At 41.4% G+C, this 16239-nt stretch overlaps 1 pseudogene; it reads left to right on the plus strand.

The window, feature by feature from the left end:
* The first annotated feature begins 10765 nt into the window (after positions 1-10765).
* Positions 10766-11573, plus strand: LOC146386276 (uncharacterized; annotated as a pseudogene).
* The last annotated feature ends 4666 nt before the right edge of the window (positions 11574-16239 follow it).

Below are 16239 nucleotides of genomic sequence, written 5' to 3' on the forward strand. Positions count from 1 at the left end.
TAATTACTTCCTCCAAACCATCAACGTGTCTTTTAGACCCCATTCCTACAAAACTGCTCAAAGAAGTCCTGCCATTAATTAATGCTTCAATCTTAAATATGATCAACCTATCTCTAATAATCAGCTATGTACCACAGGCCTTCAAGCTGGTTGTAGTTAAACCTTTACTTAAAAAGCATCTCTAGACCCAGCAGTCTTAGCTAATTATAGGCCAATCTCCAACCTTCCTTTCATATCAAAAATCCTTGAAAGAGTAGTTGTCAAACAGCTAACAGATCATCTGCAGAGGAATGGTTTATTTGAAGAGTTTCAGTCAGGTTTCAGAGCTCATCACAGCACAGAAACAGCTTTAGTGAAGGTTACAAATGATCTTCTTATGGCCTCTGACAGTGGACTCATCTCTGTGCTTGTCCTGCTAGACCTCAGTGCAGCGTTCGATACTGTCGACCATAATATCCTATTAGAGCGATTAGAACATGCTGTAGGTATTACAGGTACTGTGCTGCAGTGGTTTGTATCATTTCTATCTAATAGACTCCAGTTTGTACATGTAAATGGGGAGTCCTCTTCACACACTGAGGTTAATTATGGAGTTCCACAGGGTTCAGTGCTAGGACCAATTCTGTTTACATTATACATGCTTCCCTTAGGCAGCATCATTAGAAGACATAGCATACATTTACACTGCTATGCAGATGACACCCAGCTCTATCTGTCCATGAAGCCAGATAACACACACCAATGAGTTAAACTGCAGGAATGTCTTAAAGACATAAAGACCTGGATGGCTGCTAACTTTCTGCTTCTTAATTCAGATAAAACTGAGGTTATTGTACTCGGCCCTGAAAATCTTAGAAATATGGTATCTAACCAGATTCCTACTCTGGATGGCATTACCTTGGCCTCTAGTAACACTGTGAGGAACCTTGGAGTCATTTTTGACCAGGACATGTCCTTCAATGCACATATTAAACAAATATGTAAGACTCCATTTGTGCAACATCTCTAAAATTAGAAATATCCTGTCTCAGAGTGACGCTGAAAAACTAGTTCATGCATTTATTACTTCCAGGCTGGACAACTGCAATTCATTAGTATCAGGAAGTCCTAAAAACTCGCTAAAAAGCCTTCAGCTAATCTAAAATGCTGCACCAAGAGCAGATTTCTCCTGTATTGGCTTCCCTTCATTGGCTCCCTGTTAATTCCAGAATTCAAAATCCTGCTCCTCACATACAAGGTCTGAAATAATCAGGCCCCATCTTATCTTAATGACCTTGTAGTACCACATCACCCTATTAGAGCACTTCGCTCTCACACTGCAGGCCTACTTGTTGTTCCTAGCGTATTTAAAAGTAGAATGGGAGGCAGAGCCTTCAGGTTTCAGGCCCCTCTTCTGTCGAACCAGCTTCCAGTTTGGTTTCTTCCTGTTAAAAGGGAGTTTTTTCCTTCCCACTGTCGCCAAAGTGCTTGCTCATAGGGGGTCATATGATTGTTGGGTTTTCGTCTGTATCTATTATTGTAGGATCTACTGTACAATATAAAGCGCCTTGAGGCGGCTGCTGTTGTGATTTGGCGCTATATGAATAAAATTGAATTGAACTGAATACATTTCAGCGGTTCAGCGCTGGACGCTGGTTGCAGAGGGCTGTAGTCTCTGTTTGAACCATGTGGTCAGCTGGGTTTCTGTGTGGATACACTCACTGTCCAGAACATGTGAGCTTAAAGTGTAATGGTATGTGAATAATGGATAACACATATGAAGACCAAAGCTTCTTCCTGTTCTTCTTTTGCTCACCAGCTGAATGTAAACAAAGCTGTCCCAACATAACCGGTCGATGACTAAAGGCCTCAAACCTTTAAGCTTCCAGGTTTTCATCCGTTGTCTACTGCAGGTCATGCATGTTCTTATTCAGAGCGTATTTCTAAAGATCTATCATTTACAGAAGTTTTAAATAAAAACATCAATTCTGAATTGCTTCCATCACAAAGTTAGATTTGGATTTGTTGTGCGATTGGATATGCTCTTCTTTTAAAGCATCCTAAAGCTTAAACCGGATCACCTTTGTCCGACCTGCCTCTCTGCAGATGTCCTTATGGTCTATTTCACTGTTTCGTTGAGCCAGTGAAAATTCACTATGATTTAAAAACCACTCTGAAACATTTTCCAATGTCTTCCCCAGTTACAGTGAAAAACTAAGGACAGTCTATATTCAGTTCCATCTGGAAAAAAGGATCCAATATTTTCTTCTGGCTGTGGCTCGGTGTTTTTAGTCCGTGTGGTGAGGTAAAAACTAAACTGGAATCAAAAGCATCTCATGGAATGTACAAACAAAATGTCCGAAAGTCTTCAGACTCTCCAGTCATCCAGAATTAGAGCAATTCAAACCTTTCTTTACGCACCTTTGAACCCTGGCTTTGCGTGCAGTGTTTGAGGCTGGCTTTCCATATTTTCTGCCATTTTCCCCTCTTTGGATGTTGGCTCCTGTGAAAGTAGGTCGACCACAGTGGAAGCTTGGCTTTCCTCCTCACAGACGCTTCCTCACTTTGGGTTTTCTCTGCAGGAGGAAAAAGCTCTCACTGTGCTTGGCTAGGCTCTTTGACAAAAACAAATCTGAGCATCACTGGGTTTGTGAGATGAACTGAAAAAGCCTTTCCACTTCCCCCAGCCACTGTCTTCAGCTTGTTTTTTCTTCTTCTTTTCTTTTTTTAATAAAAATAATAAAAATCTTCGCTCTGCGTGTTAGCATTGATAATCCAGTTAAAGGAAACGGTAAAATTCACTAATGTTGTAAATATAAGTTCATAAGGCCCAACAAGAATGGAGACTAGCAGCTTTGACCCTCAGCACGTGCTGAGCTCGTTGGCTCCATCATAACGCTTCAGGTTTAAAGGAGGAGTTACAGCTAAGAACAATAAAGTCTTAATTATTTTAGATCAACTTCATTAAATGCTGTATAGACAATCATTTTCTACAATACAATAATTATAGTTCTACAACTGTTTACAACTGTTTATAGCTGTTTATTAATACTCAGAATTGTATATCTACAATCTGTATAGTTTCATATTTTTAACCATATTTATATCCTCTTCATAGCCTGTGCATAGCTTATACACTATAGCCTGTACATACTTATAGTATATTCATAATATACCTTCATACCGTGTACATTGTAACATAATAATAGATCCATATTCTGTAATATATCTATATTATTGCTAAAGCACTTTCTGGATGGATGCAAACTGCATTTCGTTGCCTTGTACTTGTGACATGTGCAATGACAATAAAGTTGAATTCTATTCTATTCTATTACTGCCAAACAATAAATCTTTTTACCCTTTTCCTCTTACAGTCAGTCAAAATGTATATGTGTCGCCTGTTGATGCCTTGATATGTAAAACACCTTTAGAGTAATGCTCTGCAGAATTTAAAGACGTCAAATAACACTAAAAGCAATAAAAAAGAATCATTAAAAAAATACAAATATATATAAAATCACTAATATGTTGTAAAATAATTAAAAGGAAACTAAGAATGACGTGATTTTTGTCATAATTTTATAGTTTGAGATTAAACTGAGTTTGAATCGCCAAAAACACAACCCTAACAGTTTCAGCCATACATCTGATATGAAGAAAAACCCACACAGTTAAACAAGTACTGAAAAAGTTCCTTGGAAACAAAAAGGAAAATAAGTTTAAACCATCCTGAAATCTGAGGCCTGGTCACATTTTTTTCCATCTTTCAGTATTACCACCTCATCCCTGCTCCTTCCTCTCTGTCTCTCCTGGCAAAGCGCCTGGACTCAAACATCCCCCCTCACAAATATACACTTAACCCTCTTCCTCTCACTCACCACCCTCCAAACCACCACCACCACCATCTAAACATATCCTGCCCTGGCTCACTGGATAACTTTCCATGAGCCTTTGATTGACACCAGAGACTTTTTTCCCTCCTTCCCACAAAACCAATCCTATCCCCAATCATCACTGGGAAAGAAAAGGAGGAGAAAAACACTTCTCCACGAATCATGGCTTGGAACCAGATGTTCACAGCTAACAATGAAAGAAGGAGAAAACTCTCTGCTACTATGCCTAGGCTGTTATTAGAGCAGTGCAGGCTCTTTTTTTAGCATGAGAAAAAATGAGGAGCTTCATCCAAAAAATACAGCCTTCCCACTCCTTTCTTAGCATACTTGGACAACTGACGACATATATATATATATATATATATATGTATACGTATGTATGTATGTATATAGTCAGCATATATATATGCCATTATGGCACCGGTTCTGACATAAACGGTAGTAACCAGACCGAAAAGCAGCGCACGTTTTGGTGCTTTTTTTCCTGAGATGTCATACACTTTGGATTCTAGCCAATCATTTTACTTTTCCAAGGATAGTAGGCGGGCCCAGGTACGTACGTTCTTTTAGAGCAGAGCTACAGATTAAAAATGCCCAAGGCGAAGCGGTCAAAAGTCTGGCTGTACTTCACAGCAAAAGATTCAAACTCAGCAGCCTGCAACAAGTGCTTTAAAGTGATACTGTGCAAAGGAGGTAACACCTCGAATCTGATGAAACACCTGGCGACGCATAGCGTTTTTTTAAAAGCCGAGAAATGCACCATATTTGATAGCTTGCTGCGAGACCTCACACCGAGCACATCTACTGCGGGTGTGGTGCCTGTTATCGGACCCGGAGTTAGCAACATCCCCCAAGAACCCGAAGAGGAGAGTCCTGGCCCCTAGCCCTGCCAGTGTTGCAGAAATGATGACAGATGATGATGGCAGCAGCAGCCATTCTTCTCTGCGTGAATAGCTTAATGTTGTTCGTGTGTAATTTACGCTGAGTATGCTAACCATGTTATTACATTAATGCATGTAAGGTGAACTAGCAAACACCATCGTAGTTACATGCGGCTGTCTTCTTTTTTGATAGAGTCATACCATATATGCCCTATAGCTGCAGAAAAGGCTAACATTGTTATCTTTATACAAAAAAAAACCAGCTAAACATGAGAGGTTTGTGTTTTCCATTGTTTAAGCACCGGTTCCAACCAAAGGAGGTATGTTGTATCAACAGAAAAGGCTAACTTGGTTATCATTTTGCAGAAAAAAAGAGACTTCTAAAAATAAAAACATGAGAGGTTTTTGGACAAAGTTTGTGTTCTCCATTGTTTAAGCACCAGTTCGAGCACCGTTTAAGCACCGGCACCGTTTCAAAAGTACCGGTTTGGCACCGGTATCGGATAAAACCTAAACGATACCCATCCCTAGTCAGGAGAGAGGTACAACAGTGAGTCTACTGCCATCTGAAACACAAACACTGCATTTCAGATGGTGGTATTTGGGATCTTGTCAAAGTTGAAGTGCTCTGTAGGTACCAGTCATGTTACCATCATGTTTGTTTTTAGTTCATTACTGTGACTGTTAGCATTTATGTTGCTCCATCTTTTGTGTGATGACTAAATATAGTTAAACCCTCACATAGCACATGCGCTACACACATCCTTATATCCCTCCTACCCTCCTATTCCACTCATTGTTTCCAGTATTCTGTCTCCTCGTCCTTATTTGTCTTGTTCAATGTCTGTGCTGTTTTATGAAATAAACAAATAAAGGCCTGTAGATCTATCCGTGCATCTGTGAAAAGAAAAAGATCAGCGGGTTCAACTCAAACTCATTTTTTCATGACAGTGCCATTTATTCGTTTCATATGCATTCATCAATGACACTGCATTCTAACAAGTGTCACCAAACACTGTTCCCTTATTAACCCTGACTGTATGAGTGCTACAAATACCAGTGTTGGTCATGAGTGCTGAGCAGTAACCCTGACCCAAATGCACTCGTCCTGGGGTTGATTGCTGGTGGTTTTCTTGGCTCTCCGCTCAGCTGTGTGGGCTGCAGCTCTTACACAACAACAGACAAAAAAAGCAACCAAAGTTTAGAAACATAACACTTGGAGCTGAAAACTGCTGGAGGATATAACCCCCCCACACACACACACCCCAACCTGACGCACACACTCACGCACATGCTCAGACACACAAACACAGAGTTAACAGTTGTGGCTGTCAAATTGTCACACATGGATGAAGAGTGGGAGGAGAAAAGAAGTCATATTGCCTGCAGCAGCAGCAGAAAGCTGGGACGAGCCTTTGATCTGTGACGACGGTGGAACTTCAGTGGAAGTTTTATTCATAGGCAGCTGGTTACATAATAGCAGAAGAACCGAAGCATGCTTGGCATCACAAATTAAACCTCCTGTCCTCCTGATTTGTAATATCGGGCCGTATCAATAGAACTTATCCTTAACTTACATTTTTCTTTATCGTTTAACCCCCAGTTTACCTACTTTTTTAAAAAATGTTTTCTTTTTCAAACTTGGGTGTTACTGTTGATCTTTTGGGATAGAATATGAAACTGTGATGTGGCCACTGTGACAGCTGCCATTTGTTTATTCTAAAGTCACACTGGAGAAAACCGGGATCGAAGACCACAGCTCAACCAACTGTGTGCAATCAACTTGAGATGTATTCACCTTTGAAATGGTTGCTTGAAAGACTGTAACAAGGGCTATGAACACTCACAGAGTGACTCTGACCCGTGAAATAGATAAAATGGGATTGAGACAGTCAGTCTTCCAGGTGGTAATTACATGCACATGAAATGATTTTGGTGTCTAGCCACAACCTCACAGATTTGGAATAGATTACTAGGTCACTATAGTGACATATTTGCTGCCAAATGAAATTGTAAATGACGCTCAGATTCCTTTTTTTTAGGAATATAACCAGAATACAGCGAGTTGGCAACCAGCTGAGTCGTGTCCCCAAGGAGATGCATCAGAGACAAAGTCTAGTTCATTGGTGCAGAATGCCTAGACTGACTGCTGTTTGCAATATGTCTGCTGTAATACATTCGATGACAGTTGTTTGTCTTGCAGTTTATATACAGCAAATATCACTTTCTGAATAGCAGTCACTACTATTCATGACTGCTTGGAGACAGGTGACCTGGCAAAACAAAATGATCATTAGGAGATTGGACACTCAGCCTCTGGGTGACCTGCTGACCACCACAACTACTCGCTATTGATTACTAAATGTGAAAAAAATTCAACACAGTAACTGAGGAACCACTGATTTTTCCTTGTTACAAGAAGGTTTACAGTTTTTCTATATATCTTTACATAATTGATTTCCTGTTATGAAGAATACTTTAGTCTTCTTTTCAAATTTAACAGGACCATAGTTTATAAAATGAGAATCCTTTAGTAATAATTGGGACTTGAAACTACTAACTGAAGTCTACTAACAGGAAAGTGTTAGTTGAGCTCACAGATCCACAGGGTGCCAAGGATCAAGAGGCAGCACCTGTACACTGGTACCGATATCTGGATGACACCTGGTCAAAATCCAAACACACACACACAGACCAGTACCTACTACCATTATTCTCTGGAATACAAACTTGGGGTGATCGGGACCCGGGCAGAATATGTTCCCTCTAAGATAAATGGGAAAGAAAAGGAACACATATGAGTAAAGCTCATAAAACACGTGGCCTTCATCAAATCAGTGAAGGTGCACGGTCAGAGGTCAGACACCAACAGAAGGACAAACAGAACAACACTGTCATCTCTTATGCAGCAGGTTTATCAGAGAAACTCGGCAGAGTTTTCTCCAAGCACGACATCCCAGTACACTTCAGGCCCAGCCACACCCTCAGACTAAAGCTCAGGACAAAACTCCCAAACACAAGCTGAGCAACATAGTGCATGCTGTGGAGCACCCAGACCTCTATGGAGAAACCAAACAGCTGCTCCATAAACACATGGCACCTCGACAGGACAGCACTCATCTGCATCGACTGGATGACGGTCACTCCTTTCACTCCTCTGAGAATTCAAATGTTCACGGTTGGACTGAGAACACTAACACTTTGAAAGAAGCCGTCTATGTTGAAACGATATCATTGAGCACAACGGATGGCTTATGACACAAACTACCAGCCACCTACAGTACACCCTATCATGTGACTATAGTCACATGATAGATTGCATTAACAGGTCACGTGACCTGTTAAGGGAATCTCTACCACTTTTCATCATGTGACCTGTTAAGGTCCCATGATGGGGTAAGGCAAGCTCTTATACATTTTTCGGCACATTGGCTCAAGTAATGAGACACATGGTCAACAGTGGGTCAACAACTCCCACTAGGGTTTAAATACCTGAGAATCTCTACCACTTTCTTTCAATCGCTTTCTTTCCAAGTGTAACTGGGCCATAAATTACATATTGTTATGATTACACAAAACGTGTTCTAGACCCAAAACCGTTCCTGTTATACCTGACTGTTAGGACCTTCAAGCCTGTAGTTATGTTCATTATCAGTTGGAGCCCCTCCTCATTGCTCTTCTTCTTCTTTGGTGCAACCCTATAAATACAGTGTACCCCTTTGGCCTCTCCCCTTTTCTACAGTTCCCCTGTGGGAGAGGTTGGTGTCATTTCTTTCCAGACACTGTACAACACACATATAATGTATATTTAGCCACCCTGATATTTCGGATTGTGTGTCTTTAGTTCAATTATTGTCATCATTGTGCCTGTCTTTGCTAGATGCTGTAAATGTAAATGTGTAGTACGTGTGTGCCATATATGTGTTATAGGCACAGTTAATGCTAGCATGAATAGATAATTCTGGGTAGCTTGGGAGTTGTGGTGGATTGAGCTAACCCTCTTCCCTACTGTTTGCATTTGGTTGTAAGAGCTGGAGTGGGCAAGTTAATGACTTGGAGGTCTTTGTTTCTTTTACTGTTCATTGTCAGACACAACGCAGGAACACACCGGTTTTACAAGGTCCTCAAACTACCATGACCTGGATGACTCGGACCTACACGGACATATTCCCATAGATTTCTGTACAACCAAAATGGGTTTTTGCAACCAAAGGAGTTTTCCCATCCATAATACAGCTTTAAGGCACGATGCATTGTATTCTCTTCTATACAGTTTTCGTCTGTGTTCATCAGTTGAGTTAGAATTGAATTCAGTTTCATTGACGAGCCAGAGCCATGAGAGCATTTTATGACACTGGACAAAAAAACAGGATGAAAATCTCTTGACTGGTTTCAGTGAGTAAAGATAGCAGGCAATGACTGAGCTATAATATATATATTTCTATAATATATATATATATTTCTATAATATTATAGAAATATATATATTTATATAATATATATATTTTCTCTTAGAGTTCAGTGTCTACGCGGCATATTTCACATGAGGTCGTTTTTACTCCGTGGGTCATGTAAAGTCCTCATTTTCTCATTGTCCACCACCATTGTAGAGAACCAGGGAAATGAAATGTGGCATTAAGTGAGACCAGGTGAACACCTCCCACCCCAACCCCCAACCCCATCCTGCACATCCAGCAGGGACACGTTCCCTTGATTTATGTTAGGAGAACAGCGTGAGCAGCATATGGGCGGCCTAAAAGACAAAAAGCTGAGCGGGAACAGCCACAGCTCTTTGATGTCTGTCTGAAACATCCCAGCTTCCAGAAATGAGACATGAAGTGAAACAAGCCGTGGGGAAAACGCTCCCCTCACCTCAGCTCTCTCTCTCCTTATTTACGGTACCAGACTGTAGGAAATGATCAGAGCAGGAGACTGGCTGGTTGGCTTCAACCTCCAGCACAATTAGAAACACATGTATTCACTTCCTCCAGATAAAATACCGCGGAGAGGGGAGAATAGAAAAATGGCGTGAGAGTTTGTTTACACACAGCAGCAACACATTGTCATAGTATTAGAAACAACACGTCTAAGTTATTCTGTACAATGGCCCAGTTTCTTCTTTTTGTGGCAAAACTGTCAGAGCAGGTTGGCTCTAAAGCCAATTTAATGGTTTAAAAATGTATTTTAAAAAGGAATCCATCTAACAAATTTAGTTATTGTTAAAATGCCAAAGACTGCAGCTCTGACACACTGATGGGGTTAAATAAAGTTAGCTCCATAACTCATTTTTCTTTTTATACCATCACAATGTACTTCAAATCAAACGGTCAAGATGTGGTTGAAGTGCAGACTATCAGCTTTATATCACTTTTTAACAAAAATACTGCATGAACTCGTTAGGAAGTACCGTTATTACACACACACAAAGTGACTGTGCAAGTGACTAACAAATGTTTTCATGACCAGGATTGGCCTGTTTCCAAAGTAAGTAAATAAGAGATCAGGAAGTGACTCCATGTGTTAAACTTACAGTTAGAGAGAATAGAATAGAATTGTTGGAGCTCTATCTCATCCACAGCAGTGTCATTGGCATACTACACAATGACACTAGTTGGGCGTGTTGTTGTACAGTTATAGAGCTACAGGCGGCCAGTAGGGTAGCTGAGAATGTGGCCCTGCAGAGATCTGGTGCTGAGTGGTGGAGGCCTGACAGGTTGGGGCTGGTTGGTGGAGAAAGCCTAGATCCGGGAGCGGGTGTGAAGGGTAATGGTAAGGAAACTGATAGGGGTTGACAGAGGTGTGGACTCGAGTCACATGACTTGGACTCATTCATTTTATGACTTGACAAAATAGGCTATGTCCACACTAATCTTTTGCTGAAAATGATACGTTTTCCATAAGCGAAAACGCTGTCTCAGTGTGGACGGGAGATGAAACGGAGAGAAAACGATGCGTTTTCGTTTGAAAACTCCTTCATCTCCTTTAACAGAGTGGAACCTGTTGAACGAGATGGTGGACATCTAGAAGCCTTTCGGAGAAAAAACAGATTTGACACAAGGTGAGAAAATAGTCACGATCAGTGATGTTGTTCCATCCGTGCTGTCCCTCAATCACTACCTGGAGAAACTGAAGCCTCAAGTCTGTTTCCTGAATGGTCTGGTCAGGAGTCTCCAAGCGTCTGTGAACAAAAGATTTCTTGAAATCTTTATCATGTGCGAATGGCTAGAGCAGAAGATCACTGCCCCCTCAGATCCAGTGTACCTCAAAGCAGTTGCTTTGGATCCTTCAGTTTCTCTGTTACGGGTGGAACACCATGTGTTGGGCTGTCGGGACATAAAGATAGAGGTGGCACAAAAAGTTAAAGGTAGAGACTAAATTTAGTGTGTATTTTTTCTGTATTTTTTTTTTTGTCTAAAATTGTAATAAGGGCTCTTTTGCTGTTGTTAATTTGTTTTGTCAGATCTGATCCTGCAAGATGCTGCAGATCCTGCAAACCTGTGACTCCTGGTGAGGAACATCAGAGGACTGTGGAGACGGAGGACTCTGCTGCTTCCTGTAAGAGGCCGAAGAAGGATGCAGGGACTAGTCCAGTGCTGCAGCTAAGTCACTACCTGGATACTGCTGATGGATAGAGCGCCCTCTTGTTCTTCCTTCACTGTTTCATGTGGCCACCAGAGTTTTGGCAGTGCCTGCATGTAGAGCTGCTGTCGAGCGAGTTTTTTTTAGCTATGGCAGCATCATTTTATGGCCTCATCGTGCACAAATGACTGACAGACTTTTGGATGGTTTGGTCTTTTGGAAATGCAACGCAGAATAGTTAACTGAAATAACTTAAAGTGCACATTCCTGTGCATTCAAGTTCTGCTTTTGTATTTTTCATTGAATGTTTATTCTGTGAAATTATAGTTTAAAGGAAGACTATTCTTGCAGCTAAGTTTAACTGAGCTGAACAATATAGAGGTGCAATTTCAGAATGACTTTGTGTATATTTTGTGAGTTCAGGCACACCTGTTTCATCATGTGTTGAGATAAATACAGATATAAAAAAGAACACATGGTCTGTTACTTACATTTAACATATACCTGCAACATTGTTAAAAAAAAAGACTTGAAATTCAAAGTTTCAGACTTGACTTGCGATGTGTCAATCCAGACCCAAGGACAAAGACTTGAGACTTGCAAACAGTGACTTGGTCCCACCTTTGGGGAGTCGAGAGAGGAGGGCAGGCATTCTCTGATGTACTGAGAAACTATCTGCTCTTCACTCCATGACTACAGACGGTGATAGGTGCAGGGGGTGCAGGGAGGGGTTGTCTCAAACTGGGCAAAGAACTTCAGGACTACTTAGTAGAAACAAGTAGAACGTTTCAGGTGTGTTTTGGACAATTCCAGTCTGTTTCCACAGTTTCACACACCACTCCTGGTGTCTGCTAGGCTCCAACTGCTCCAGGTGCACAATTAGATCCACCCACTGAATCAGCTTTGCTGGCCCCACTCACCTAGTTGCTATGATCCACTCCATCGGAGCCCCCCTGAGCGTGTGTGTTTGTGAAAGGAACTTGGGAAGGAAAGCAAAGTGTGTCTGACTTCTCCATCAATTTTTAGATTCTGGTGGTGGAGAAGACAGAGCTCTTCAGGGCGCATTCCTCTATCAATTAAATGACAATATCACAAGTGAGTTAGCAACCAAAGAATTTTATGAGACCCTTGATCAGACTTGTTTCCAATGTCATCTATTTAGATGACCACACGAGTAAACACCAAAGCTGCAGGACCCACCAGGTTCAGGAAATTTCACCTCGCAGGACTTCAGCTTCCCTTGGGACCATTACAGTGGAGCATTCTGCCGTTTATCCCCTGCAGAATGGAACTAGGACATAGAGGACTGGGAGCAGCTGCCAATCAAGATAGCTTTAGTGGTATGGAGGCACTGGCTCAAGGGGGCAGAACATCCTTTTGTTGTTTGTACAGATCAGAAAAACTTGGCTTAAATTCAAACTGATAAGTGTTTATAAAATGCACGTCCAGTCTGATGGTACTTGTTTTTTGCTTGCTTTAATTTCAACACCAAGCCGGAGGGCCTCTCTCGCCAGTTCTCTACTCCAGATGCTCCCATCGAAAAAGAACCCATCCTTCTTTCATTCTTTAGTGTTGGGTCCCTTACCTATGAGATTAAGTCATCCATACAGCACAGCAGAACGAGCCTGATCCAGAGAGTGGCCCACATAACCACTTGATCATTCTATCATCAGTCTAGGTACTGTGCTAAATGAGGTCTAACGGTGTGTTCACACCGAACGCGATGGACGCGAACAAAACGCCCCAAACGCCCCTAATTTGACGCGTGCACATTCGCGTCTCAACGCGTGTCCAAGAAAAATCCATGTGATCCGCGTGAACCGGAAATGTGGGAGGAATGTGGGAGGAAGTTGTGCCAGACCGGCATCTTTGCAAGATGGCAGCTGTCGAGCTAGCGCTTGAAGAGAGAGTCTCCCTTCTCTATGTACTGTGGAGAGCAGAGCAGCGGCGTAAAAGACGTCCTCGCCGTACCTGGGTCCATCAGGTCCTCCAGAGGCGTGAGCAGTTTGGTGAGTTTCACCATTTGCTCCAGGAGCTGCGCCTGGATGACGGCCGATTCCAGCGATATCACCGTCGGCCAGTTTGAGGACCTGCTTTCCCTCGTCGGTCCCAGCATCGCCCGCCTAGACACCAATTACAGGCGCTCAATCCCACCTGCAGAGCGCCTGTCCATCTGCCTGAGGTTAGTAAAAGTATTTAATACAGTAGTCCTTTATTGATACCTGTGCTAATATGCTAAACCATCCATTTATACACTGCTAACATGGATGTGCTATGCTAACAGTGAATGCTCTCGGTGTTTATTGAAAGCAAACTGTGGCACGGAGACGACTGTTTATAATATTTCTAGTGATACTCGAAAGGTCTCATCAAGTCCCGATTTAATTCGATTTATGCTGTTATCAGTGTTTGAATGATAGCATGGCTGTGGTGTCACATCAATGTATGCGCTCGGTGTTTGCTGATATCAAACTGTAGCATTAGGACCACTGAGTTAACCTTTGTAGTGATACTCACTCCTTTTTATTTAGACCTGGTTTAATTCTGGGATAGTTGAATATTTGTATATAATCCCTGCAGCTGTCAGACTCTATAACAGGGGTCACCAGCCTTTATTAAAACAGAGTTAGATAAAACTGAACAGTTTGGTTCATCTTTAGTTATGTGATTCTATCTTGATAAGCTATGTCTTATCACAGGTTAATTTTTCAAAAATATTAATGATTTAAGCAAGGAAAGGGCTACATGTCAACATACAACTCTTTATTTCTATTAATGTCTTACTTCATTCCTACCTGATTGACATGTTTAGGAATTATGAGTGATTGGCTCACTGTAGTGGCAAAAGTTGCAACCAATCAAATTATGATATGTTAAAGTTAAAACAAAACACAACTGTTTTAGATATGATCTAATATACATTTTGTAATTATCCTTATAATTACAAAATGTTTTATGTAAGATTTAAGTTTTGTGATTTAAATCTGACATCACAAAAGTGTTTTGGAATTTGAATAATGTATTTTGTAACTGCAGTACACATAATACTAATTTTGAACAATTTTGTCCAGGTTACTTGTCACCGGGGACTCCTTCAGGACCAAGCATTCAGTTACAGAGTCGGTGTGTCCACGGTGAGCCAGATCACCCCCCAGGTAGCGACGGCCATCTGGGACTGTCTAGTGGACGACTTCATGGCTGTGCCTTCACCTGGAGACTGGCGCTCCATCACAGAGGGATTCCAGGAGCGCTGGAACTTTCCTCTGTGCTGTGGAGCTCTGGATGGGAAGCACGTCCAGACAAAGGCACCCCATATATCATATAGGAGACACACACATTGATATACACTAAATATTTATTCCATTTCTTTTTTTGTGGTTCCCAAATTTATGCACCTGCTTGATTTTGTTTAAACAATTATTGCACACTTTTTTGTAAATCCAGTAAACTTCTTTTCACTTCTCAAGTATCACTGTGTGTGTCTCCTGTATGATATATTTAACTGACATTTTTTATTGTAACAACTAACGATTTATACAGGAAAATAATGTCTATTAACAAGGTTGCCCAAACTTTTGCATCCCACTGTATTAGTATATTTTGTCATTAGTATAATATGAAATAAATTCTACATGTGTCAAGTCGTGTGCCAACATTTGCTGTGTAGTAGAACTGAGACATTAGTCATTATAAAAATTTATTTGAAATAATATTAAAATTCTCAAACAGAAAAACATTAAACATAAATATAAAATATAAGTATTTACAGAGAGACAGGAATAAAAAGGACCCAGCTGCTCTCCAGAGCAGGAACAAGGCTGAGGAGGAAATGCTCCATTGGAGACTGGTGTGGCCTCTTCAGGGACTCCAGGATGGCCAGCTCCACCGCCGATGGACCGTCCTGGGACCCGTCCTGGGACCCGTCCCTCATCTGCCTCGGAGCTGTCCTCCTCTGTGGGCCTGTAAAACAGCACAAAACACAAAGAAATGAGAAGGCTGCTACTAGATTTTAATTTCAACATTGAAAAAAACAAAACAAAAACAGGATATAATCAGATTGGTTGTAGATATTTAGTAAAGGTGATCACAAGGCAATCCCACCGACTAAAAAGGTATCAGTGCTGCTGTACATACCTGTGGGTGCAGCAGCAGGAGCTCAGGGACTGGGGAGCCAGGAGAAGCAACTGCTCTGCTGCAGAATCAGTTGGTTCTATCAATACAGTATTAAATGTTAACATGTTGAATATAATCAGAGAAAGTATATACAGTGGTCCCTCATTTATTGCAGCAGGGGTTCTCAGAATAACTAGCCCCTGGCCACGCACTTTATACACTGTTTTCCCCACACACATGAACATTAGTCACAGTTCTCACAATTGATTCTCAAAGTGCAAACCTTTGTAGATTGCAAAACGTAAAAGTATTATTATGCCGCGGTTTGTCTTCATCTGCCTGCCACCTTCGTGCACCTTTTCCCCTCGCGGTGCAGGTGTCTATTTCCGAATGAAGGTCATAGTTATGGGTGTTTTTGTGCTGTTTTTTCTATTGGACGTGATGGTTATCAAAACCAAACATGATAAATTTGGCAAGCGCGGGAGACACGACACGAAGGAGATTTGTCAATCAGGCTGCAGAATGCAATGCTGTACGGTGCAAAAAAAAGAAAAGAAAATCAGCGAAAAAGCGAAGCAGTGACGGATGAACAGCGGGACCACTGTGTGCTGTTTATTAATAAACAAAATATATTCCTATATGACAACATGCATAAAAGCAGAACGGTATTTGTACGTCAGTGGGAAAATAGCGGTGGCTTGCTAGCTTTTGTGCGGCTTCCCCGGGTCAGCGAAAACTTTCAAAAGAGAAATGAATGAACTTACCAGGTTGCCCGATCTCTTTACATATCT

The sequence above is a fragment of the Perissodus microlepis genome, chromosome 6 (assembly GCF_051167445.1).
Source record: "Perissodus microlepis isolate ML-2025 ecotype Zambia chromosome 6, ASM5116744v1, whole genome shotgun sequence".
Lineage (NCBI taxonomy): Eukaryota > Metazoa > Chordata > Actinopteri > Cichliformes > Cichlidae > Perissodus > Perissodus microlepis.